The sequence below is a fragment of the Pituophis catenifer genome, unplaced genomic scaffold (assembly GCF_029215685.1).
Source record: "Pituophis catenifer annectens isolate HBS135680 unplaced genomic scaffold, rPitCat1.0.hap2 SCAF_4, whole genome shotgun sequence".
NCBI lineage: Eukaryota > Metazoa > Chordata > Lepidosauria > Squamata > Colubridae > Pituophis > Pituophis catenifer.
Window position 1 is genome coordinate 24,261,435 of NW_027256884.1, and position 26,591 is coordinate 24,288,025.

The following is a 26,591-nucleotide window of genomic DNA, read 5'->3' on the forward strand; positions in this document are numbered from 1 at the left end:
ATATCTACCTGCCTTAGCCAGTATCCTTCTAACACAGGGGTGTCAAACTCATGGGCCGTGGGCCGGATGTGTCACGCGCTGGCCACGCCCACCTCCATTTTAGTGAAGGGGGGAAAAGTTACAATACGTCATGTGACGACAATGTGATGACGCCAGTTTCACACCCCTGTTTTAACATGTCCTTCTAAATTGTAACTCCTGTTGCTAGCCAGTAGTGTCCCACCATTCGGTACACTCATTGCAGCTGCAACTTTCCTAGTTTCAACCTGAGTCCTTCCCTCAGTATCTGGAGCCTAAGGAATTTTCTCCATTGGCTTAAAGGGAGAGCATTGATGATTCACTGCTTTAGTGTAGATGTCAGTAACTCTTGCCAGGTACTTCTCGACTTAACAACCATTTGTTTAGTGACTGTTTGAAGTTACAACAGCGCTGAAAAAAGTGACTTACAACTGATCCTTGAACTTACATCCGGCGCAGTATCCCCATGGACATATGATCAAAATTCAGGTGCTTGGCAGCTAGCATGTATTTACAAGTATTGCAACATTCCAGGATCACATGATAATCATTTGTGACCTTCCCAGCCACTTAGTCAATGGAGGGAGCTGGATTTGTTTAACGACAGCCTGATTCACTTAACAACTGCAGTGATTGGCTTAAGAACCATGATCAAAAAAGGTCATAAGATCATCAGGTGTGGCTCACTTAACAACTGTCTTGTTTACCAAGAGAAATTCTGGTCCCAATAAGATGGGGACTACCTGTAGTAGTTCTTTAACATTTGAATTTTTCTTTTGTGTTGTGTCTCGTCAGAAACAGGCATCCTTGTGCTAAATAGAACAAAAATGTTGGCAAGGTATGCAGCAAGGGCATCCAGAAGGCAGGTCAAAAAACCAAGATGCTGGCACATCAACTCTGTAGTCAAAGCATCCTAAAAAGGGGGCAGTGGAGTTGCCATTTTAACTTTTTTGACCTCCACCTCCATGCATGGACACTCCTGAAAATCAAGTCTGCTTCTAGGCAGAATAACTGAAGTTGCTAATTTCCACCCAGCAAGGCTGAGTTAAATGACTAGAGTGGAGGGGGGGGGATATCTCAAATGTATTTCTTTGGGAATGCAAAAAAGAATAACAGAACTGATTAAATAAATAACTGTTGGCTGCTTTCCATGAACCCCAAATTGACTGCCTCATTCTGTCCCGGCCTAACCTTTCATCTAATTCATATTCCTCACTGGCCCCCTTTCTAACGAGGAATGAGAGTGCAAGTAAATCACAAGCAATTAATAAACAGGATTTACTATTGATGGAAGTGGAATATGGGAAGACTGGAAAGGAGGAATTGTTTGAGTCCGGATTTCTGGTTTGAATTATTTCTTCAAAATGGGCTCAAGGGAAGTTTATAAATTGCGTATTAGAAGAGACTGCCATTGAAAGAATGCCTTATGGCAAGTTCACTCCACACTTTTCCCCAGGATTTTTAAACTTACTGATCCCACTTAATATTTTATCCAACATTTTTTTTCTGCCTCAAAATTTAATAGCTTTCCCATCATTATGATTGCATTTTTCTTAAAGAAACAGTTTGTGGTGGAGTTACAGGTAGATGACACCATTTAGTGACCAAACCGGAACTGGAAATTTGATTGTAAAGTGACGTGGTTGTTAATTGAAACTCATCATTTTAAGGACCGGTTCCAAAGTTACCTTTTCATCACTGTCGTAACTGTGAACAGTCACTAAATAAGGCATTTGCTAAATGAGGATTACCTTCTTAATTTGGGATGCCATTTTGCACAATGGAAATCCATGAAGTAGAACTCTGCAGAAGGTTGGGGAGGCTCAGGAGCTTCCAAAAGGTTTGTACATTTCTCAACCTCATCAACTTAAAGATGCATGGATTTTAAATTCTGACAATTCCTCAACACATCTTCAAGTTTCTGAGATTGAGAAATGCTACCTTGGAGGATGGTGGGAGACATAATGAGCATCCCTTCTTCTTCTACTATAAATAAATGACATTATAAATAGAAGACGCTATCACACACAAGCGCATCAGTAGTGTAAGCAATTTAGTCCAGTGCTTAAGGCACCAACCTAGAAACTGGGAGACTGTGAATTCTAGTTCTGCCTTTGGCATGAAAGCCAGCTGGGTGACTCTGGGGTGGTCCTTCTTTCTCAGCCCAGCCCAATTCATAGGATTGCAGTTCTGAGGAAAATAGGAGAAAGAAAGAGTATTAGGTATGTTTGCCACCTTGAGTTATTTTATTAAAAAAAATTTAAATGCAGGAAATAGATTAGAGAGAGAGAGAGAGAGAGAGAGGCAGGCAGGCAGGCAGGCAGATAAAATAAACATAGAGGCAATCCAAACAGACTTTCAAATAGTTTTGAGCAAGTCCTTTTTCCAAACACTTGTCCCTGTATTCTCTCCATACCCAGCCAATCCTGGCTTCTTGATGCATCAACATTCTTCTTTCTCTGGCATTAACCAATCTAGATAAAAATCCTTCAAAATATAAGGCCCCCCAAAAATACAGACCAATCCCTGATCACTGAGAGAGAGAGAGAGAGAGAGAGAGAGAGAGAGAGAGAGAGAGAGAGAGAGAGAGAGAGAGAGTGTGTGTGTGTGTGTGTGTGTGTGTGTGTATGCAAAAAATTAAAATCTTGGGTGTTTTCCCGCGTCATTATAAATAAGTTGGTTAAAATATTTAAAATCCTAGTTAAAATCCCAGCAGCAGCAAATATAGATAAGCGACAGCTCCGGCCCCACAACAGAGAACCCATAGCTTCTACATGAAAAAGAGCCTGAAGATGACAGGGTGTGAGCCTGTCGAAACGTTGCTTTAAGAAAAACTTTTAAAGTCACTGGTAGGATTTTAGCTGAGGTTTTAAAGGCCCTTGCAGAGTGTTCTGTAGGGAATTTTAGAAGATTTTAAGCTGGGATTTTAACTAGGATTTTAAATATTTTAACCAACTTATTTATAATGACGCGGGAAAACACCCGAGATTTTAATTTTTTGCATATGCACACCCACGAAAACTTAAGAAGACATATATATATATATATATATATATATATATATATATATATATGTATATGTATATGTATATGTATATGTATATGTATATGTATATGTATATGTATATGTATATGTATATGTATATATGTATGTAGGTCTTTGGTTATTCGGGTCTTCTCCCACATAAAATTGGAAGTGTCTTGGCGACGTTTCGACGAAGTCTCATTCGTCATCTTCAGGCTGGTGTTTTCGGCTTCGTGCTTCTAGGAGCAATGATTTATGACAAACATTTCTTTTTTTGTTGGGCAAAAGAGTTTGATCCAGATTCGTCACAATTTGTTTTGTTTTTTTAAAAAAAACAAGTTATTGTCCTTCATTATTACACAACTGGAAGCTGTCTTAGGGGACCATTGCTGGAGTGCAGATTCAAATCACTGGGTACATTGAACATCAAAGACACTGCAACAGTGGAGAAACCTGTCATGGTACCATAGCTTTCTCATTCCTCCTTTGCGGAAGCATTTTACTTTAGTCTATGTATCATTTTCCCTGCAAGTTTACTTCATTCTTCCGGATTCAGGGCTGATGCTCCCTCGACCATAAAATTTCAGCTGCAAAGCCGAAGCATCTCATTATTTCTGAAATATCAAGCTTGTATCTTCTTGATAAATAATTCCTACCAGTATAATGTATCGGACTAAAACATATTTTCTGAGGCCAGTGAGGTTAAAGCGGCAATCTCACCTTTTTTAATTTTTTTGCCCTGAAGACAGTCATTTCCATATATAGAATGACCCTGGTTGGTGTTGAACACCGAGAATCTGGGCAAAACAGGAGGCGGTGTATATTTGCTGCCAGAGATTTGAAATGAGGCCTGCTAACCTGTAGGCAGCCTCGCAGGACTAATCAGGCCCTCACATTACCAGCGTATTCAGACTGTCAATGTGTGGGGCCTGGAAAGGGACGAGAAAGTTTGCTCTTTTTATCACGGCATTGATAAACATTACATTTTAATGTAATTTGCATCCTCTCCTTCTCCCGCTGCTGCTGGAAGCAGGGGGCAGGGGGAAACCTATTGACACCGTATCATAAATGCTAGTCGGATATGTTTCCCCCCTCTCAGTGTCAGAGAATTGAATGCCGCTAGATTCATTTCCCCTTTGATGAAGATCTCAGCCAGAAACGTTTGAACAGGTGGCATTTGATTTAAAAGCAGAGACAGGGCAGGTTCTTCTTTAAACCGGGAATGGGGAGTGAGGGGCTAGGAATATCTGCTTCCTAAAACTGGCCAAAAATTACACACGTTCATTAAGCCTTCAAAAACAATCCTGACATGTTAAAATATAATTCATTAAAAAAAGCCTGTGTCTGTTTGAACCGATTCGGTGACGTCATTTCGTCACCGCTACCGGCTCGGCCAAACCGGATTGAACCGGGAGGAACCCACCACTGATCTGACCCCAAGATTACACACCTCAGATTGTAGGCAATACAGATCCACTGGGACCAAGTTCAGTTGAATTTAACAAGGTTAAACACTGACCGCTTGTTATGGTCAGGATCAGGCACTAACCCTGCAAATTCATCCTTTACTTATTGGATTCATAGAAGCTTTCAAACCAGAAGTGGGTCCCATATTAATAAAAACGTGTCAGAACAAAGGATGAAGTTTCTGGCCTTCCATCAGGCCTTCATACACACAAAAAAAGTCATCCGTTGAGTACCATCTAATCTGTTACCTATCCATAGCCTTAAAAGGCACAATCCAATAACAGATGCACCTTTAGAGCTCAGGTGTGAAGCTAAACATTTAATGACAAAGAAGTCTAAAAGCCACTGAAAAAGTTCCATGCAATTATAAAATCTGCCATAGTCAATGTTTTCAGAAAGAAAGATTTATTTTCATGTACTTCTAAGGGCTCATTTTAACACAAATATAAGAATGTGAGATGTGGTTGTTTAATTTGATTGGGTGAAAAGTTTCCATTTTTTTATGGGCATTTATTTACTTTGTCCCTGTAAATAATATATACAGTACCAAATTGTTATTTCATTCTATGTAAAAACTTCAAAGACATTTTAAGCAAATCAGTAAGCTTGATGAAATGATGGAATTTCTCTGGAGCAGAAACTGTCGACAAATTTATTTTCTTGAACGTTATTTGTAAAAACTAGAGGAGTTTTTGTCTTTGATTATTGAATGGAAATGTTTGAAGTCTGTGTTTTTTGCCCTATGGCCTCTTTTGGATCTATTTCTTAATCCTCATGCCTCAAAAATCAAAACAAAACTTCTGTTTGGATAATCTTTTTATTATTGTTATTATTATTCTTGATTATATGCTGAATGCAAATGGTATCTAATTTTTGTCATCAAATTGTGATTAAGATATATGGCCTGCAAAGAAGTTGATAACAATTTTTTTTTTTAGCCAGGCTTCGATTTAATTAAGGTTTTAAAGGATTAGAAAGAAAATGAGAAATGTTAAAGGAGACATACTTTTTAAACTTGTGGAATATTAAGTAGTTGGTGCATATTAAAATATTTAAAAAGATCTTATTGTGTGCTGTGTATCAGTGACTTTTTTTTCCTTTGTGCTTTCATCAGGCACAAATTTTGAAACTGATAAAGCCATATCTGTATGGCCCAAACACACAATCTTTCACTGATGCACAGATGGTTTTAGCTGTAAGTAAAGAAAGTTTTGCACTGATGAACCTTAACAAAATATATGAATAACAGAAAGCTGGCCCTCCCTCTTTCTCCTTTCCCATGAGACTTTCTGGGAAAAGTGTATGCATGCTACAGATTCACATATAAAAGTTTCTCCTGCACAATTCTATTTTCAGGGAAAGGAAGGGAATTGTTCAGGTCGTAATCAATAACCAAGAAAGCAAGGTTCCACAAACACTTACTATTCAGATTTATTGCAAGGGAAAAAAAAGGTTATATTGCACAATCTGGGCCACCACATATAACATTCCAATTTCAATGCTCTTGAGCTATTATATTTAATTATTTAAGAGTTTGAAGTGGTTTTAGAATGTTTTAGTAGTTGGTTTTATTTTATGCCTCCCAGTCACCTTGTGTCAGATGGGCTGTCATATAACTTTGATAAAATAAATAAAATAAACTAAGCTACCAAAATAAGAGTGGAATGAACCACTGGGGTCCAGAAGCTGGAATGCAAGGGAAGACAAAGCTTCCCAGAAACTGGAAACACCAATTTCCATCTACTCTCATATAAATGAGCACGAAGCCAGAAGAAAAACTTAACCAGCTCATCACTCTAAATATGCCAGTTTCGTGCAATTAGGCAGGTCCAGACCTGATTTCAAGTGGTCTATGGCGGAGATTGATTGATTGATTGATTACATGCCACCAAGTCATTTTCAAATCCTAGTGAGCCCATAGATAGATTTTCTCCATGATGATCTATCCCCCCTTCAGGTCTTCCAATAGTGCACTTGTTGCCATGTAACTGAGTCTTTGCTCCTAGTCATCCTCTTCTTCTCTTTCATTCCACCTTTCCCATCATTAGAATCTTCTCCAGACAGCCAGATCTTTGCATAATATATCTGAAATTGGATAATTTGAGCCTGGTCATTTGTGAGAACTCTGGATTGATTTATTTGATGATCCATTTGTTTTCTTTCATTTCATTTCATTTCATTTCATTTCATTTCATTTCATTTCATTTATTGGATTTATATACTGCCCTACTCCCGAAGGACTCAGGACGGTGAACAGCCACAGAATAAAACACATAAATACAAAATTTAAAAACAGAATAAAACCGAATTAAACAATTTGGCCGAGACAAATTTAAAACACCCAATAATTTTAAAAACAAATTAAAATTTACATTTTAAAGGGGAAAGATTTAGGCCAGGCCGGCTTGATGGAATAAAAAAGTCTTGAGAGCGCGACGGAAGGTGCGCAGATCCGGGATCCTCCGTATCTCCAGGGGAGCTCATTCCAAGTAGTAGGTGCCCCCACAAAGAAAGCTCTTTGCTGAACATGGTATCCAGTGGTGGGATTCAAATAATTTAACAACCGATTCTTTGCCCTAATGACTGTCTAGGTGGGCATGGCCATGGTGGGCGTGGCCAGGGGGTGTGACAGGCAGCACTCAGCCTCCTGGGAGCAAAAATGGGGCACGGGGGGTGCGCCCCTCCCTCCGTGCCTCATTTTAGGCCTAGTAGGCCTCTCTGCACTTATCTGGGAGCCAAAACAGGGCACGTGGGGACTCCTGGAAGGGGCAGGGCAGGGCCAGCCAGCAATTTAACAACCAAGTCACCTGAACCGGCCCGAACCAGCTGAATCCCACCACTGATGGTATCCCAGGAGTCTTCTCCAACACCAAAGTTCAAAAACATCAAAACGCTTCTTGTCTGGCTTCTTCAAAGTCCAACTTTTGCTCCCACGGAGTGGCACAAGGATTGCCATAGCTTGCACAATTCTGATCATTTTATGGCAGGATTAAAATAAATTATGCCAGTGGGTAGAGAAATATAGCTAATAGCAATACTGAGCAAGAACTGTATAGGCAGTCCTCGACTTACGACAACAATTGAACCCAACATTTATGTTGCTAAGTGAGACATTTGTTAAGTGAGTTTTGCCCCATATTGCAACCTTTCTTGCCACAGTTGTTAAATGAATCACTTCAGTTGTGAAGTTAGTAACATGGTTGTGAAGTGAATCTGGCTTCCCCATTTACTTTGCTTGTCAGAAGGTCAGAAAAGAGGATCATATGACCCTGGGACATTGCAAACGTCATAACTGTGAACCAATTGTCAAACATCTGAATTTTGATCACGTACCCATAGGGATGCTGCAAAAGTCGTAAATGTGAAAAACGGTCATAACCAGTGGTGGGTTTCAAAATTTTTTACTACCGGTTCTGTGGGTGTGGCTTGGTGGGTGTGGCATGGCTTGGTGGGCGTGGGTTGGTGGGCATGGCAGGGGAAGGATACTGTAAAATCTCCATTCCCACCCCACTCCAGGGGAAGGATACTGTAAAATCTCCATTCCCACCCCACTCCAGGGGAAGGTTACTGCAAAATCCCCATTTGCTCCCGATCAGCTGGGACTTGGGAGGCAGAGAATAGATGAGGGCGGGGCCAGTCAGAATTTTTACTACCGGTTCTCCGAACTACTCAAAATTTCTGTTACCGGTTCTCCAGAACTGGTCAGAACCTGCTGAAACCCACCTCTGGTCATAACTCACTGTTTTCAGTGCCGTTGTAACATTGAATGGTCAGTAAACAAACTGTTATAAGTCAAGGACTACCTGCATAATGGGGAACTTTTCAGGATCACAGTGCAGAAAAATATTCAGAACTAAAGACAGGAAGTAGTTTCTGCTAAAAAAAAACCCAAAAGGGTTCCAGTAATAAGGATGTAATCCAATTTTATTCAATTTAGGAGCCTTTTCCTATAATTATTTTTATCTACCTCAGCATACAAGCTGCTGCCACTCTTAGTTTCCTTTTCTAACTATAATATTTTAGCAATATTGCCAATTCTGCTTTTTTTTAAGCATTGGTAAAGCACAGTATGGACCTATTAGTACAGTTCTTTTTTTTCCCCCTCTCTCCTGCCTTTTAGCTTGCTTTTTGATTTTGCTCAATACTTTAGGATGCTTAAATTTCTTCACTGAACTATTTTCAAACAGAAACCAGTTTGATTTTTATGTTAGATAAAAGGTTCGGTGTATGTTAAAAGAAGCTTTGCCAGAGGTCAAAGACAACTCAAAAAAGATAAGTAGTTTAAAAAATGATTTTGAAAACATACATAGTCACCTTAATTGTTCAGCTTAGCTTCCATAGGTCAGACAAGTAATTATCACACAAAAGATTCTTCATTCATGAGGGAATTGTGTTTGTGTATGTTATGTTCCTAACCTTAATTGCACGAATACTCGTTTTGAAGCCTGAACTTCGTTCTTAAATTACATCACTGTTAAAGATCGATGCCGGGATTCAGGTCTTTTTTAGATTTCTCATTTATTGTAATAAATATTAGGACTGCTAAATGGACATTCACAGAGGCTGGGGATGTTGAAATCTGCAAGGGCTAGTGCAGTGTCATGATCAAAGCTCCACACCTTTTATATATGGATGTACAACAGGGTGACACCACATCTTCAGTTGTGACACCACATCTGTCATTGTGCAGATTTTAATACATACATCTTTGCAAACACCTCTAGATTGTAGCATCTTGAATTTATCTTGTCTTGAAAAACACAACAGTTTCAGTTATAGCCAGGGGTGGGTTCTACTTACCTTTACTACTGGTTAGCAACGGGGCCGCGCGCATGTGCAGAAGCATTCTGATGATGTCAGGGTTGGTGGGTGGAGCCTCCCTCCGGTTTTACTACTGGTTCTATAGAACCGGTCTGAACCAGGGGCAACCCACCACTGGTTATAGCACTTAGCAATAGCACTTAGATTTATATACCATTTTACAGTGTTTTACAGCCCTCTCTAAGCACCCCCAACAATTTGGGTCCTCATTTTACCCACCTCGGAAGAACGGAAGGCTGAGTCAACCTTGAGCCTGGTGAGATTTGAACTGCCAATTTGAAGGCAGCTGGCAGTTAGCAGAGGTAGCCTACAGTACTTGTTGTGGCCCGTCAGCGGCCTGTACAGATTGTTGCTGATCCTGACGACGAGGAGGCTAGTGTGGTGTCACGCTAGCAACCTGTGCAGCTGGCGCTCGAGTCAGACAGCATGGAGGCTGAAGAAGATGTAGTGCCAGAGGCAGGGATTCAACCAGGGCCTTCAGAACCTCCAGAGGCTCCTTTAAGTGAAGAGGATGAAGTGGAGGAGCCTCTTCTCAATGCACGGGCATGCAGAGCTGCGAAAAGGCAGGAGTGGTTACTCAGGAGGAGGTCTCCACGAGAGTAAGGCTTGGGGCTAATTGGCCACTCCCTTAGCCTATTTAAGTTTGCACACAGCTTGTAAAAAGCTGCAGGAAACAACGTTCGTTCGTTCGTTCGCTGATCATTGAGTTTGGATTTTCTCTGCAAACTTTGCTTCTGGGCTTTCTGACAACTCTTGTAAGACTCTATCTTATCTGTGGAATTTCTGGCAGGTTGTTAAGAACGTTTTATTAACAGCCTGCATTTGCAAAAGACTGTGTTTTGAAGTAAACTGAGTTTTGTTCGGAGTTTGTGTGTACTACATTCTTTGGGATCCATAGCTGGGGCAGAACAGTACTGCACTCTAACCACTGCGCTGCCATGGCTCATTAATCATGGTTATGATGGATTTTTACCAGTTTTTTGTAACTATGAAAAGAAGGACAGAATGTTAGTGGTTTAGGCTGGGAACTCATATGTCAAATATTCCTCCAAACAGAAATCTGGATGTTATACATATGAGAGTCTTTTAACACAGTGGTCCCCATCCTTTGCAGCTTGTCAGCCCAGTGGGGGGAGAGGGGAACTGGTCCGCATGAGCAGTTTGCCTGGCACGCGCACGCATGCAGCCCTGGCATGAACAGCAGTCTGGCACAAGATGCAGGCTGGCACAAGATGCATGTGTGTATGAGTACCAATCACTCATGGAAATTGAGCTGCGTGTGTGCACACACTCGCCAGCCAGCCACTCACATGGCCTGGCAGTGGGCTGTGGGCTGCAACCCAGGGTTTGGGGATCCTTGCTTTAACATTTACTGCAGGGGTGAAATGTAAAATTTGTTACTACCGGTTCTGTGGGCGTGGCTTGGTGGGGGGGGGTAATGTGACTGGGTGGGCGTGGCCAACTTTTTTTAAAAAAAACTTTTCAAAGCATTTTTTTTAATGCTTTGAAAAGCCTCTGCCGATCAGGCAACTCAGCTGAGATCGTCAGAGACTTTTCAAAGCATTTTTTTTAATCACTTCTTCGGCCAAGAGGTTGCAGAAAAAAATGCTTTGAAAAGCCTCTGACAATCCCAGCTGAGCTGCGCGATCATCAGAGGCTTTTTTTTTTACTTTTAAAAGCATGTTTTCCTTGGAAGAGGTTGTAGAAAAAATGCTTTTAAAAGTAAAAAAAAAAAGCCTCTGATGATTGTGCGGCTCAGCTGGGCATGGGGGTGTGTGTGCAGGAATTTTTGCTACCGGTTCTCCGAACCACCTGCCGCCATCGCTACCGGATCGGGCGGTCCTGTCCCAACCGGGAGCATTTCACCCCTGATTTACTGTAAGTTACATCAACTAGATAAATATGACCTCATATATATCAGAGATGTGCAATTTTTTCAGAGCAAAAGATTCTGTTCCCCCGCCCCAAATAATTGGGCTGCGCAGAGCAAGATCAAAAAATCTAGCACCTCTAGTCAAGTTGTATGTTTAAATGAATCCCTAAATGAAGAGAAGCTGACACAACCTCTCCATGCTTCAATGTTAAACACAGCCTTTATCTACAAAAATCTGCATCCTTATTTCTTATTGCTAACTATTTATTTGTTTATTTAGCATACGGCATCTGCAGAGATCAGGCAACCACTGATATACAAATGCAAGTTTAAATAAAGCATCAGCAAATATGTATGATATGTGGACAATACAACATATGTGATAAAATATTAAATTAGGATAAAACCATAATAAAATCACCAAAAATGGTGTCATAGAGTCAAAACATTATAATTCTAACTGCTAACCATCTAACTGCTTCTGGTGTGGCTTCAATGAGATCATCCCAAGTGCCTTGAAATATCCTGAGGAGGCATTCTCAAACTAGATGTGTTATCATTTGTTATCATTTTTTATGATACACCACAATCACATTGCAGACTCTCTGTCATTCCTCACTTAAAGAGCTTTTCCTTAGTTCTGTCATGGCCTGTCCTAATTCTATTCAGGTGGCTCCATATAGAATAACAGAGTTGGAAGGGACCTTGGAGGTCTTCTAGTCCAATCCCCTGCTTAGGCAGGAAACCCTACACCACTTCAGGCAAACGGTTATCCAACATCTTCTTCAAAACTTCCAGGTTTGGAGCATTCACAACTTCTGCAGGCAAGTTGTTCCCCTTATTTCCTGACAGTTCTAACTGTCAGGAAATTTCTCCTTAGTTCTAAGTTGCTTCTCTCCTTGATTAGTTTCCACCCATTGCTTCTTGTCCTGCCCTCAGGTGCTTTGGAGAATAGCTTGACTCCCCCTTCTTTGTAGCAGCCCCTGAGATACTGGAACACTTCTATCATGTCTCCCCTAGTCCTTCTTTTCATCAGACTAGACATATCTAGTTCTAGCAACCGTTCTTTATATCTATATGTAAACATATCTATATGTTTTAGCCTCCAGTCCAGGGGTGAAATGCTCCCGGTAGCAATGGCGGCGGGTGGTTCGGAGAACCAGTAGCAAAAATCCCTCCCCCACGCCCCCCACGCCCAGCTGAGTCACACGATCATCAGAGGCTTTTTTTTTTACTTTTAAAAGCATTTTTTCTTCGGCTGAAAAAATGCTTTTAAAAGTTAAAAAAAAAAGCCTCTGATGATCCCGCGGCTCAGCTGGGATCGTCAGAGCCTTTTAAAAGGCTCTGTCGATCCCAGATGAGTTGCCTGATCGTCAGAGGCTTTTTTTTCTTTTAAAAGCAAAAAAAAAATGCTTTAAAAAAAAAGCCTCTGACGATCAGCCAACTCAGCTGGGATCAACAGAGCCTTTTAAAAGCATTTTTTAAACAACCTCTTTGGCTGAAGAGGTTGTAGAAAAATGCTTTAAAATTTTTTTTTTAAAGTTGACCACGCCCACCCAGTCACATTACCCCCCCACACACACCAAGCCACGCCCACAGAACCGGTAGTAACAAATTCTACATTTCACCACTGCTCCAGTCCCCTAATCATCTTTGTTGCTCTTCTCTGCGCTCTTTCTAGATTTTTAGATATTTGGGGGGGCAACTGCATTCCTGGAAGTGGTTTTGTTGGATCTGCATGATCTGTTTGGTTGTGGTTATTAAAAGTTGCCCATTTTGATTGCCATTCTTCATCTAGATCGTAAGACTGCAGTATGTTTCCCAAATTGGTTCCCTAGACTTAAGCCTGGAGTGAGGTAGAGAGATTTTATGTATCAGTAGATCTCTAGGAGTCAATGGCCTGTTTATCTTATTCCATTCTTGAGCTGTCTATTGTCATCTGAGATCAGGAGGGACAATATTAGAAAGAACATGGAGTCATGCGAACAGTGTGGATAGACTCTGCTATCTGACTCAAAATCAGTGAATGTAACATGTGTAAAAGTCAGTACTTTCTTACCCCTCCTTTGTAATGGTTAAAAAAAAAAGCCTTGTAGCCAACTAAGAATCTTTCTATTCTTGCTTTCGGAATGTTTTCCCTCTCCTACTGGCAGAACCATTCTAGCTCAGAAATATTCTTAAGACTTTCTAGTATGCGTTGCGTATGTGAGCTCTTCCCACAGTTTTTCAATAATTTTCCAGTCTAGAAACTATGAAGGCCATTCCAAAAACTTTTTCTTTCTTGTTTAATTTCAGGGTATATTTTGGATGATTTATCTTCTTGATATATCCAGCTTCTTACAGCTTCTGTTTCTTTACAGAATGTGAGATGCAACTTCTCATCTAGGTTGGTATGTTAATTTGGTTTAATGGTTAAGGCACAAGGCCATTGACATGAGCCTTGGTGGCACAGCGGACTAAAACTGCTGTTAAAGTAGCACTTAGCTGCCAGTTGCCTGCAATTACTGCAAGTTCAAATCTCACCAGGCTCAAGGTTGACTCAGCCTTCCATCCTTTCGAGGTAGGTAAAATGAGGACCCGGTTTGTGGGGGCAATAAGCTGACTTTGTATAAAAAAGAACACCGCTTAGGGGGGCCCTGAAAGCCCTACTAAGCAGGTATATACAAAAGTATGAAGGCTATTGCTTAATGCATTGTAAGCCGCCCTGAGTCTCTGGAGAAAGGTGGCATATAAATCAAATAAATAAATAAATAAATAAATAAATAAATAAATAAATAAATAAATAAATGCTAGAAACCAGAATACCGTGAGTTCCATTCTCATCTTAGTGTTGTGGCTCCGTTACCTGAGTCTGTGTCATTGGCAGGAGAGGACTCAGAGAGTGAAGGAGAGGAATTGGCAAGGCCTCCCACTCCAGGACCCTCCTCTCTGGCAATGCCTTCGGTGCCCGCCGAAGGGCAAGAGATAGGGCCGGGGCCAAGCACGTCCACGCAGCCACAGGTGGACAGTAATGAGGGAGATGAGTCTTGGCTGGATCCTCGGCAGCGTCGCAGAGATAAGCGCGCGCAACAGAAGAAGAGGCGTGCCAGAGATTAACCTGAGTCACTGGACCACACCCCACAGGGTATAAAAGGGGGTGAGGTGGCCATTCAGACTCTGTGACGGACAAAACTAACTACTATCAAGTCACATTGCATCTTTGGAAACAACATTATCTTCCTTGGATTTATTTTACAAACTGTCCAATTCTTGAACTGTGTGTATTTTGTTTATGAGTAAAGTTCTTGGCAAGCAGCTACTGGGTTGCTGCCAAGCCTCTTATCGGAAGAATTGGTTGTCTCCCAGTTTATTTAACCCCAGATGTCTGTTTGTGTGTGTGTGTGTGAGACGGGGACAGAACAGGCATTGAAGCTTGCTGGGTGACTTTGAGCCAGTCCCCTTCTCTCTCAGCCATCATGGGGCTGTTATATATGTCTGAATGGATTCCTTCTTCCATTCACACAATATTTTCTGTGCCTTTGGCTGCCATATTGTCCCAAAGTATAATAGGGCTAGCACCCCATACTTAATGGTTGAAAAAGTATTATTTCCCTCAAGAGCTTCGTTTCCCCCCCCCTCCAAATGCCTCTTCTTCAGTTGTGACCAAATGGTACAATTTTTGCAGTGGTGAAATCCTCCAAGGATCGCCACTGATTCGCTGCCCGCACATGCGTGGTGCATGCCAAAAACACGCTCTGGGCACACATGCACAGCGCGCACCAAAAGCACTCTGCACACGCATGCATGCACAGCACACACCAAACACGCGGTTCACGTGGAAAAAGAAGATTTCACTAGGTAATGAAGGGGGGTGGGGACAGCTGTGCCGTGAGATTTAGCTACGCTAGAAAGCAGGATTTTCTGCTTTCTAGCTATTTTAAATCGTGCGACACAGCTGATCGTCAGAAATACCGGTTCGGACAAAACGGTAGCTTTTTTAAACTACAGGTTTAAACTACCGGTTCGCCCACACTGGTAGCTTTTTAACTATCGGTTCGACTGAATTGGTAGCTTTTTTTTACTACCAGTTCGCCCGGTAGCATTTCACCCCTGAATTTTTGTCAGCAGTTCAAAGCACTTTGTTCCAAACTATTTGGGCATTATCAATGTTTTTTGCATACTTTAGCTGATGATTTTTATGATGAAGTCAGAGAAAAGATTTCCTTTCCATGCTGAACAATAAGAAATGCTGTACTATGAACCTGTAGATGACCATACCAGAGTCATCTAAACTTTTAATAGGTCACTTGCAAGAATCTGTGGGTTTTTTTTTTTACAACAAAAGTTTTTATTTTTTATGTTCAAATAACCAAACAATACAAAATGAATTATTATACATCATTTTCCACCCCAACCCACCCTCCCCAACTCCCCCCCAACTTCCCAGAGTAAAAACAGAATATAGCATTTAATAAACATAAGCTAAAATATACTAACTACTACAGGATTTAAAACTCTCTCACACTCGTTAACTCCCCCTTTAAAAATTCTACTTCAACCTCCTTTTATAAGTTCTCTTATCACATTTCACATTTATAAAGAAAAAAAAACTATAATCTTAATTTAAGCATTTTAAAATCTCTCAATACATTAAGAAAACCTTCTCCAAAATATAAACTTCAAAACTTTCAAGAAGTTATCCATTAATTTTTAAATTAGCCATCTTTAAACTTCAATACTTTAAAACTACAATAAAGTTCAAAAAGTTATCCAACTTTAGTTAAACCTTTATTTTTTTTTTTTTTTAAAAAAATAGTTTTTATTGAATATAAATATTAAAAAAGACATACGTAACATATACACAACGAACATTTATACAACATATACACAAAAAGAATATAATTTCTTCTTAAGCATTTTTTCAGAGTGACGTTCTACAATTCTACTTATAATATATTCCTTCACCTTTCTGTAATCTAATAATATTTTTATTACATATATATGTATCAATCGGTAATATATCCCCTATATTTTTTGTATATTTCTAATTTTTAACCAATTATACCAACTATTCCATATTTTATAATAGTCTGATTCTTCTTTTTCTTGTAGTTCTTTGGTTAACCTATCCATTTCAGCGCATTCTAAAATTTTCCCTATTACTTCTGTTTCACTTGGTATTTTTTCTTGTTTCCAATTTCTTGCGTAGATTATTCTTGCAGCAGTTAATATGTGAATTGTAAGATATTTAATATCCTTAGGGTATGATTTGTTAAATATTCCTAATAAAAATGTTTCTGGTTCTTTTTCAATCTGTGTTTTTGTTATTTGTTCCAACCATTTTTTGATGTTAGACCAAAATTTTTTTGCTGCCGGGCATGTCCACCATAAATGATAGAAAGTCCCTTGTGCCTTTTTGCACTTCCAACAAATTGGGCTATTTTTAGGTTGTATTTTTGCCAATCTGGTTGGAGACATATGCCACCGATAAAACATTTTCAGTTGGTTTTCCTTGTACGCCGTTGCTTTCGTTAACTTTAGGTTTTCCTGCCAAAACTTTTCCCATTTTTCCAAAGGTATTGTGTGTTTGATATTTTGAGCCCACTTAATCATCGTTTCTTTGACTGTCTCTTCTTCCAATTTATAGCGTAGGAGAAATTTATAAATTCTACTAATTAATTTATTTTCTGAATCTAATATAATTTTATCTATTTCTTGTTTTTGATTGTAAATTTCATATGTTTTTATATGCTCTCTATATTTAGATTGTATTTGAGTGTAAGTCCACCAGTCTATTCCTCTGTGTAAATCTGTCTCCAATTGTTGTTTTGTCTTTAGTTTGCCTTGATAGTCAATTATATCTTTATATCTAATTATTTTTGTCTTATCTGTTAAATTTGGGTGTCTAATTGATTCCGCCGGTGCTAGCCAATTTGGTATCTTCATATAATGTTGTTTTTTAATTTTAAGCCAAATTTGTAATAGTGAGTTCCTTATTGTATGTGTTTTAAAATATGAATGTGTTTTGTATTTCTCATCCCACATAAAGGAGTGCCAGCCAGTTTGAAGTTCGTGTCCCTCAATTGTTAAAGTTCTAGAGTCCTTTAATTCTATCCAATCTTTGACCCACGATAGTACTGCTGCTTGGTAGTATATCTCCCAGTCAGGGAGTGCAGCTCCTCCTCTATCTTTTGTATCCTGAAGCAGTTTAAATTTTATTCGTGGCCTTTTCCCTTGCCAAATAAATTTAGATGTTATTTTATTCAGCTTTTCAAAAAACGGTTTATCTATTTTAATTGGGGTGACCTGAAACAAATATAGAAATTTAGGTAATATAATCATTTTGATAGCCGAAATTCTTCCTAGGAATGAAATGTGTAAATTTTCCCATTTTTCTAAATCTTTCTTTGTTTGTTCTAGTAATTTATCATAATTATTTTCTTTAATTGCTGATGTTCTTGTGGATAAGCAGATTCCTAGATATTTTATTTTTTTTGTTGTTTGAATTTGTATATTATCTATCAAATCTTTTGTTTGGATTTCCGTAAGGTTTTTAACAATTAGCTTCGATTTATTTTTATTAATTTTTAGTCCAGCCACTTCTCCAAATTCTTCTATTTTTTGAAACAAATTAGGTATAGATTCCATAGGATTTTCTGTCAAAAACACTAAGTCATCAGCAAAGGCTTGAACTTTGTATTCTTCTCTATTAATCCTTAAACCTTCAATTCCTTGATCTTCTCTAATTTTTTTCAACAGGGTTTCCAATGATAGAATATATAGTAAGGGGGAAAGTGGACAGCCTTGTCTAACTCCTTTTGTTATATTAAATTTGTCTGTTATATCATCATTCATAATTATCCTTGCTGATTGCTTGGTATAGATTTCTGCTATAATTTTCCCAAATTTTTCCCCAATTTGCATATTTTGTAGTTGTTCAATCATAAATTTCCAATTTTGGTTATCGAAGGCCTTTTGGGCGTCAAGAAAAACCAACACTGCCTGCTTCTCCGGGTGTGATTCATAGTATTCTAAAGCATTAAGTATTATTCTCATGTTGTTCTTTATTTGGCGTCCCGGCAGAAATCCATTGCAAAGAAAGACTATAAAACTGGGAAAAAAAAACAAAAGAAAAAAGAAATACTTCCAAAAGAATTCTTTACTATGGCTGAAGAACTAAACTTGGCAGACGTATGGAGGGAAACACATGAAGAAGAGGCCCAATACACCTTTTACTCCCATCCGCATAACTCCTGGTCAAGATTGGACATGGCATGGATGACCCCAAGTATCAAAACAGAAGTAGAAAAAATTGAGATAGGCACAAACCAATGGGCAGACCACAATCCACTATTCATAAACTGGAAAGGGGAAAGAAGACGTAAGAGATGGACAATGAACCAAAGATTATGTAAAGAAAAAGAATTTAATTTGATGTTAGAAAAGGAAGTAAAAATATTCTTTCAGATAAATAAAATAGAGGAAACCTCTTTACAAAACACATGGGATACTTTAAAAGCATATATAAGGGGCCTAGTAATAGCATATACGAGGAAAAAGAATAAAGAGAAGAAAAAACAATTAGATAAATTAGAGAAAGACCTAAAACAAATAGAACAAAAACTCCAGGAAAAGCCCCAGAACAAAACAATAAAAGAAGAATGGGAAATGATTAAGCATAAATTGAATTTGATAAACCAAATAGAACTAGCCCAAAAAATAAAAATGGCGAAACAAAACTATTTTGAGCACGCAAATAAAACGGGCAGATGGCTAGCCTATAAACTGAAAAAAGAACAGAAAAAAAGAATGATATACCAATTGAAAGATGATAAAGGAGAAATTCAACATAGTAAAGAGGCCAAAAAAGATATTATTAAGAAATTTTATGCGAATCTATATAATCAGGGGAAAATAGAGGAAGATAAAATAAAACAGTACATAGAGAAATCAGGAATGCCAAAAATCACAGAAGAACAAAGAATTACTCTCAATAGGCCAATAACCAAATTAGAACTAGATGAAGTACTGAAAAAGCAAAAAAACAATAAAACACCGGGTCCTGACGGGCTACCGGTAGAAATATATAAAACAATGCAAGAAGTATTGGGAGAGAATATGTTGCGATTATATAATGAAGCTATGGAGAAAGCCAAGATACCAAATTCATGGACAGAAGCCATAATAACAATCATTCCAAAAGAAGACACAGATCTCCAGTTAATACAAAACTATAGACCTATTTCATTATTGAATGCCGATTACAAAATATTTGCAGCAATCTTGGCAGAAAGAATTAAATTAGTATTAAACACATATATACACCCAACTTTAGTTAAACCTTTAGTTAAAGGTTTAACTAAGAATCTGTGGTTTTTGATTTGCAGATCTGTTCAGTTTCTAGATCTAGCAGATGTTTTTCTAGGTGTTTCTGATGCTGTTTTTACTTCAACATTCTGGTCAGCATGCCATAACATTTGTCCATTAAGGGATTTTCTTCACCTGGCTAATTGTAGACCTACCAAATCAATTTACATTATTAACTACTTTGAGGGGGGAAAATGAATAGCATTAAATTGATTGGAAACTTCCATCCCTGCCATACTCATGGTTTTCTTATTTTGAATCTAAACAACTGCACATAAAGAGCAATCATGCGTTCAAATTTGCAGAATGAAATTGTATTCAACTTCGCACCATATAAATGTAATATCAGATTCTATTCATTCAGGGATTCACTGAGGCAAAATTGCTAAACTTATATACATAGTATAGAGGTATGTATAGTACATATTAGTTTATATATAAACTTATATATATATATATATAGGACAGAAGCAACTAGGAATTAAGGAGAAACTTCCTAAAATTGAGGACAATTAACCAGTGGAATAATTTGCCTTCAGAGGTTGTAGGTACTTCAACACTGGAGGTTTTTAAGAAAAGACTGAATAGCGACTTGTCTGAAATGGTATAGAGCAGGGTGGATTTGATTTAAATCAAGTTGATTTAAATCACAATTTAAATCATGATTTAAATCACTAGTAAAAAGGCTTGATTTAAATCGACTCGATTTAAATCATAATTTTTAAAGAGCAACTGTCATCTCTGCTACTCCTTTGACCCACTGTTGACTCACCGATAGTCCCAGTGTTGCAGAATATACAGCCTCATGCTACCTAACTAAGCTCCATTTCATGCTGAATAAACTAAATTATTTATGTATCTTAAATAGAAAACTATCTTACAATAGATTTTTACCCTAAAAGTTTTTTATTAAAATAAATTCGATAAAAATAAAAAAAATCCGATTTAAATCAAAAAAGTCCGATTTAAATAAAAAAAATCTGATTGTTTTGATTTTTTTAAAAAAAAATCATTGATTTTTATCCACCCTGGTATAGAGTCTCCTGTTTGAGCAGGTGGTTGGACTAGGAGACCTCCAAGGTCTTTTCCAACTCTATTCTGATTGATATACAATTGTAATAATTTTATTCTATTTATATTTAGTTAAACTAAACAACAGTAAATATAATTACTTTCCACTTACATTTTTCCATTGGAATTAATATCGGTATCAAATTTTGGAATGTCCTAGGAGCTGTACCCACAATTGTTAGAGGTTCATGTTTCCCAGACTGTTCTTGGTGCATAGATGGTAAATAACACAGGGAGAAATGCCAACTCAATCCAGTTTGGAAAAACTCAGCAAGAAGGCCACCCGTGGAATTCATATCATCCCCAGCTTTAGACCACTTTTTTTCTATCCCAGTCAATTCAAGCCATAAAGTACTGAAGTGGCTGTGCCATTCCTCTTTTTTTTATTATTATTATTTATATGCTGCTCTTCTCCGGAGATTCAGGGCAGCTTACAATGTGCTAAGCAATAGCCTTCATCCTTTTGTATATTTATACAAAGTCAGCTTATTGCCCCCACAAACTGGGTCCTCAATTTACCTACCTTAGAAAGGATGGAAGGCTGGGTCAACCTTGAGCCTGGCGAGATTCGAACCTGCAGTAATTGCAGGCAGTTGGTCTTAATAACAAGTGCTTTAGACCACTGTACTACCAAGGCTCTTTTTGGGGTTAGGGGCTAGGCAACTTCTTACATTGCTAATTCTGATTGTAGCACAAACTTTGTTGGAGATGTAGTGTGTGACATTTAATCAAATCCGGAGCATCTCAAATGCTTCCAAGCAATTGCCTTAATGGTTCCTCAACAGATCTAATTTTTGCAAACCTCCCACCCCTCCCAGATATTACAGCATGTCCTGATTAGATTTTTGATTACTTTTCTCTTTCTTAATTACCCTGCATAAACCAGGTTTAAGGGGAGATTGGGAATTATTTTACTTTATGTAGGTACGCCAGCCAACCTATTTCTCTCTCTCTCTCTCCCTTTGACTCATGGGATCGTACTGGATGTTCTGGTTTTATTGGCTCCTGTAGTCATTAGATGACTTGGCACTTGTTGTCCTGTCAGCATGAGAGGTCATTCACCAGCCTCAATCACAGGTTTCAAGGCAATCGCAAGGAAACTCCTCACATCAATTTGAGTCAATTTGCAAACTAATCAGTTAATCCCTCCCAATGTGTTTAGGGGTCAGCTCTGATCTAGTTGGAAAATATTCGTTGATTAGCATAGGAAATCTCAGATGTGCCAAGGCCTGTTTACTCCAACATTCCCGCTCTCCCAGCCCTCTCCAGGTTGCTCCCGCCTTTAATTTCCCTGCAGGTTTCGGGAGGGATGCATTAAATTAAAACCACTCACTGTTCTGTGAGCAGTCTTTTGTGACCAATAATGAATGTAATGAGTGAAAAAGGAAAGGGAAACAGGATGATTAAGCCAGGTTGGGCGGCTTTTACTCAGCAGTTTGCATCGTGACACAAATGGACAATTGGGCTTTTCTTCCATTAATTTGTAATTGTGCTTTCATTTGTCATATTAAAACACACACACACAAACTATTTACTCATACAGGAGTAATGTGGCAGATGCTGCTTCCTTTACATTGAGCTGTCCTGATAGAATGCTTACATGATGCTTCCTTCGGTTGAAAACCTAATGCTTTCTTAGAGTGTCTAAGGCAAGGGTGTCGAACTCAAGGCCCGCAGGCCGAATCCGGCCTGTGGAGTGCTTAGATCTGGCCCGTGGGGCCACCCTGGAAACCTGAAGGACCAGCCCGTGGTGCCCCTGCCAGTGAAAATGGAGCTCCTTTTTCACTGGCAGAGGGTTGCAGGAGGCCGTTGCAGCTGAAAATGGAGGTTGGGAGTCTGTTTTCACTGGCGGAGCGCCCGGGCCACTACAGGTGCCCCCAACATGAGTGACATTGAGCTGGCCACGCCCACCCTAGCCATGCTTTTCCCTACCCCCATCCCCCAAGGTCAAACATAACCCTGATGCAGCCCTTGATGAAATCAAATTTGACACCCCTGGTCTAAGGATTGCTTTACCCAGCGACAACAGATTGATGATTGTGAAGGAACCTAAAGTTTGAAAACTGCATCCAGTCCTAGTTTTCTGATTTCTACATTGCATGATGTACAACTTTTCAGGTTCTGAGTTACCCATTTTGGAATGCTCATTATAAATAACTTCTAGGCATACATCTAACAGGCTAATTGCCTTTATTTTTTTATTATTATTTTTGTGCAAGGATTTGGAGCCTTTCAGGCTATCCACATTTGTCTCAAAACAGCTTGAATGGGTGTTCCCATGAAAACTTAATCAGATCAACCTTTTGCTTCAACAGACGGCTGTAAGGTGACTGTGTTCATACCTTGCACTAAGTCAGTATTCTGAATCATGGCCTGTTAACTAAATCACAATGCTTTGTTTTTTGCACATAAGCCAACACAGATGATTACGTTAAGTCAAAAGCCAAAACTCAAACCTAAGCTTTATGCCATAGTGTGATTTGTAAACTTAATGACTATGTAGCATTAGTCATGACTAAACTGTTGATTTCATGGACGGTATAGATCGTATGTAGAGGACTTTAGAATCTACAACAGGCTGTGCAACACTTGGGATGAGTCCTGAAATACAATTACTAATCGCATTTGATACCAGCTACCATAAGTTTCATAACCATACATAACCATGACACCAGTTCTGTTCTTGGCTGATTTAATCAGCCAGGAGTGTTGGGATGCTATAAGGAGGTGGTAGCCTTCATCTATTCACATGCACTGCCTCCTTTCTCTGGATAACCACACTGGGGAAAAAAACTCAAAACAGGGAGTTAACTACTAACAAGATAAATAACTACTGAAGTTACAGAAAATAAAAAACCCTGGAATTTCCTCCACCTCCTGCACAATCAAAGAATCCTCTAACGTTACCTACTCAGCCTCTTTTTCACCAGTGAAAGTCAGTCCATCTCATCCAGAGACCATTTCATTTTTGAAGAGTCATTGTTTTAGAAAATGTTTTCTGATGTCCAACCAAAATGTAATGCCTTGTAATTTAAGCCAGTTGTTTCTTTCCTATCTTCTGGAACAATTTGAAAGCCACTGAGAGATAAAGGAGGTCAGAAGAGATGCAATTCCCCAATTCCATGTCTGCCAGGAGTCGCATAGAAGCACAACAAATGCCAACTCATTACTAAAACCCAGCATGACACCTAAATATGGGAAGATCTATAAACTGTTTCCTTCAGGGACCAAAATGTTGGACCTGTAAGCCTACCACCTTCTATCTACAAGAAAACACTGCAGACTGGATCCTTCTTCTCCTTCTCCTTCTCCTTCTCCTTCTCCTTCTCCTTCTCCTTCTCCTTCTCCTTCTCCTTCTCCTTCTCCTTCTCCTTCTCCTTCTCCTCCTTCTCTTTCTCCTTCTCCTTCTCTTTCTCCTTATCCTCCTCCTCCTCCTCCTCCTCCTCCTCCTCCTCCTCCTCCTCCTCCTCCTTTCCCTTTAATGTTTCTGTTGATGAAGTCCAAGATAGGTCTATTTATTAGTTTGCAGATGTGTCACATCATTGGCTCAAGCTTAATTTATAATTCACTATATCCTCTTTTTGTATATTACTGGTCAGTCCCAAAGGTGCTTTTTCAGCAGGCAATTCGACTTTCTCGTTTTTTCTTTGAAGACGTTTCGTTTCTCATCCAAGAAGCTTCTTCAGCTCTGACACGATAGTGGGGAATGGAAGGATTTATATTCCTTGCAGACGGCTGGTCATTTGCATCCTTTTAGAGGGTCATTGAAGCCCTTCTAAAAGGATGCAAATGACTAGCTGTCTGCAAGGAATATAAATCCTTCCATTCCCCACTATCCTGTCAAAGCTGAAGAAGCTTCTTCGATGAGAAGTGAAATGTCTTCAAAGAAAAAATGAGAAAGTCGAATTGCCTGCTGAAAAAGCACCTTTGGGACAACCATGACCTGGATGACTGAGAATCTCTACAGACTATTACTGGTCTGTGTGTGTTTCTGTATCTGGGTCTAAAATGTAGAACTTTGTGTTTGATTTAATTAAAGTTCATGTTTCAGGTTTTGCACATTGTTCCATGAAGGGCTCACTGTCACTACTATCTTGACTGCCTTAGTTAAGTTGCAATCAGAAAAAAGGTAAATTCAACCATTGGTCTCCTCTTTTTTTCCCAAAATGGCCAGGCTGTCCTGTCTTTCTACTAGTTTCTACCTCAATGTTTTCCATTTTCCATTTCCCTTTCGCCCTGCACATTCCTAGCATGCACATGGACAAGAAGTGTATGCTTGGCCTGAGACCACTGAAAGGAGTTCCCCCTTGGAATCAGTACCTCTTTATCACAAGAACAACACTGTCATACCACGAGAGAATTCCTTGTAGTTCCAGACTCAGAAGCTTCTAATCCTGGACTTTCTTGAATGCCTGAACCTACAAGGAAATTGTTTTTCACTGGTAGCCAAACAGGAAGCAGCCAGCCAGATGGAACAGCTGCCATTCCATTCCTCAGACTATCAACTGGAGCTAAGTGTGGCTCCTCTTCTTTGCCTCTAATCTGGAGCACTGAAGCAAGATAGGATGTTATCTAAATGACTAAGTGTCCATTGCAATGTCATTACATGAGACCCATCCCTAACACGTTTGTATGTGATGTCGCAATGCAAGTACAAAAGGCATGGAGCTTGTATCATGGTGAAGCAGTGAATCTTTCATCATTTGTCTCTGGTTGCTGCCCACCAGTGATGGGATTCCAAAAAAATTTCTACCGGTTCTGTGGGTGTGGCTTGGTGGGTGTGGCCTGGTGGGCATGGCAGGGGAAGGATACTGTAAAATCTCCATTCCCTCCCCACTCCAGGGGAAGGTTACTGCAAAATCCCCATTTCCTCCCAATCAGCTGGGACTTGGGAGGCAGAGAATAGATAGGGCCAGGGCCAGTCAGAGATGGTATTTACCGGTTCTCCGAACTACTCAAAATTTCTGCTACCGGTTCTCCAGAAATCCTCTTCTTGGATCCAGGCTCAACCACAGAGAAGGCCTCTGGATTAGGGCAGCTAGAATGAGAAATGGCACCATTGGGACAGTTGATACAAGACAAGGCTCCATTAGGGCAGCTGCAATGAGATGAGGCACCACCGGTGCAGTTGGAACGAGAAATGGCATCATCAGGTTGAGGATGTGAGACTTCCCCTTTCCTCAAGTGATCAGTCACATGGTCCAATAAAAGTGTTGGCCAGTTGCTTGGTTACTTCACTCCTCCTCTCCAAGCCACCTGTTGGAAGCACCTTGGTTCCCACAGGAAAACCTTTTGTTTTGACTGCAAAACTCCAGTTAACTATTTCCCTCCCCCTCCCATCTAGTGGCAACCCTGAAGCTGCAAAGATGGCCCCAGCCAGGTTCACTTCAGGGCGGACAGTCTTCTTTAATGTCTTCTTTCTCCTGTCTTCTTCAATGTACAGGGAGATGCTTGTCCTCCTGAATATCCTTTTATCTCAATGGCATTTCTATGCTCAAACCACAAAGAAGCATTCTGAGGTTCCAGCCACCTACCGACAGCTTCTGAATTCTACATAATGTGGAAAGAACATTAGGTATGAGTGGCTCAGGATACACTTTGTCAAGGAACTTTTCTCAGTGGCACATCTGTGCCCATGCCGACTTGCTGGGGTAGAGGTTTTAGAACATGTCTGGTCCCTAATTGATTAGCTCTTCGTTCTACTTGTGATAGGAAAAAAACACCCCTCATTCTTATTGACGACTGCTACATGTTTTCAGGCTTCAACATATAATAGTACACTGCATCAATTCTTAATTTCCTGGTATGTTGCAAGATGCCATAATAGTCCTTGCCAGCAGTACTCTGTTCAAATGAATTTTTAATTGAATCATTCATCATAGGAATTAGTTGACCACACTGGGCAATTCTGTGAAAGATCTACCAGCTAACCAGCTAACTATAAGGCTTGACTGGAAATAGAGTAGATAT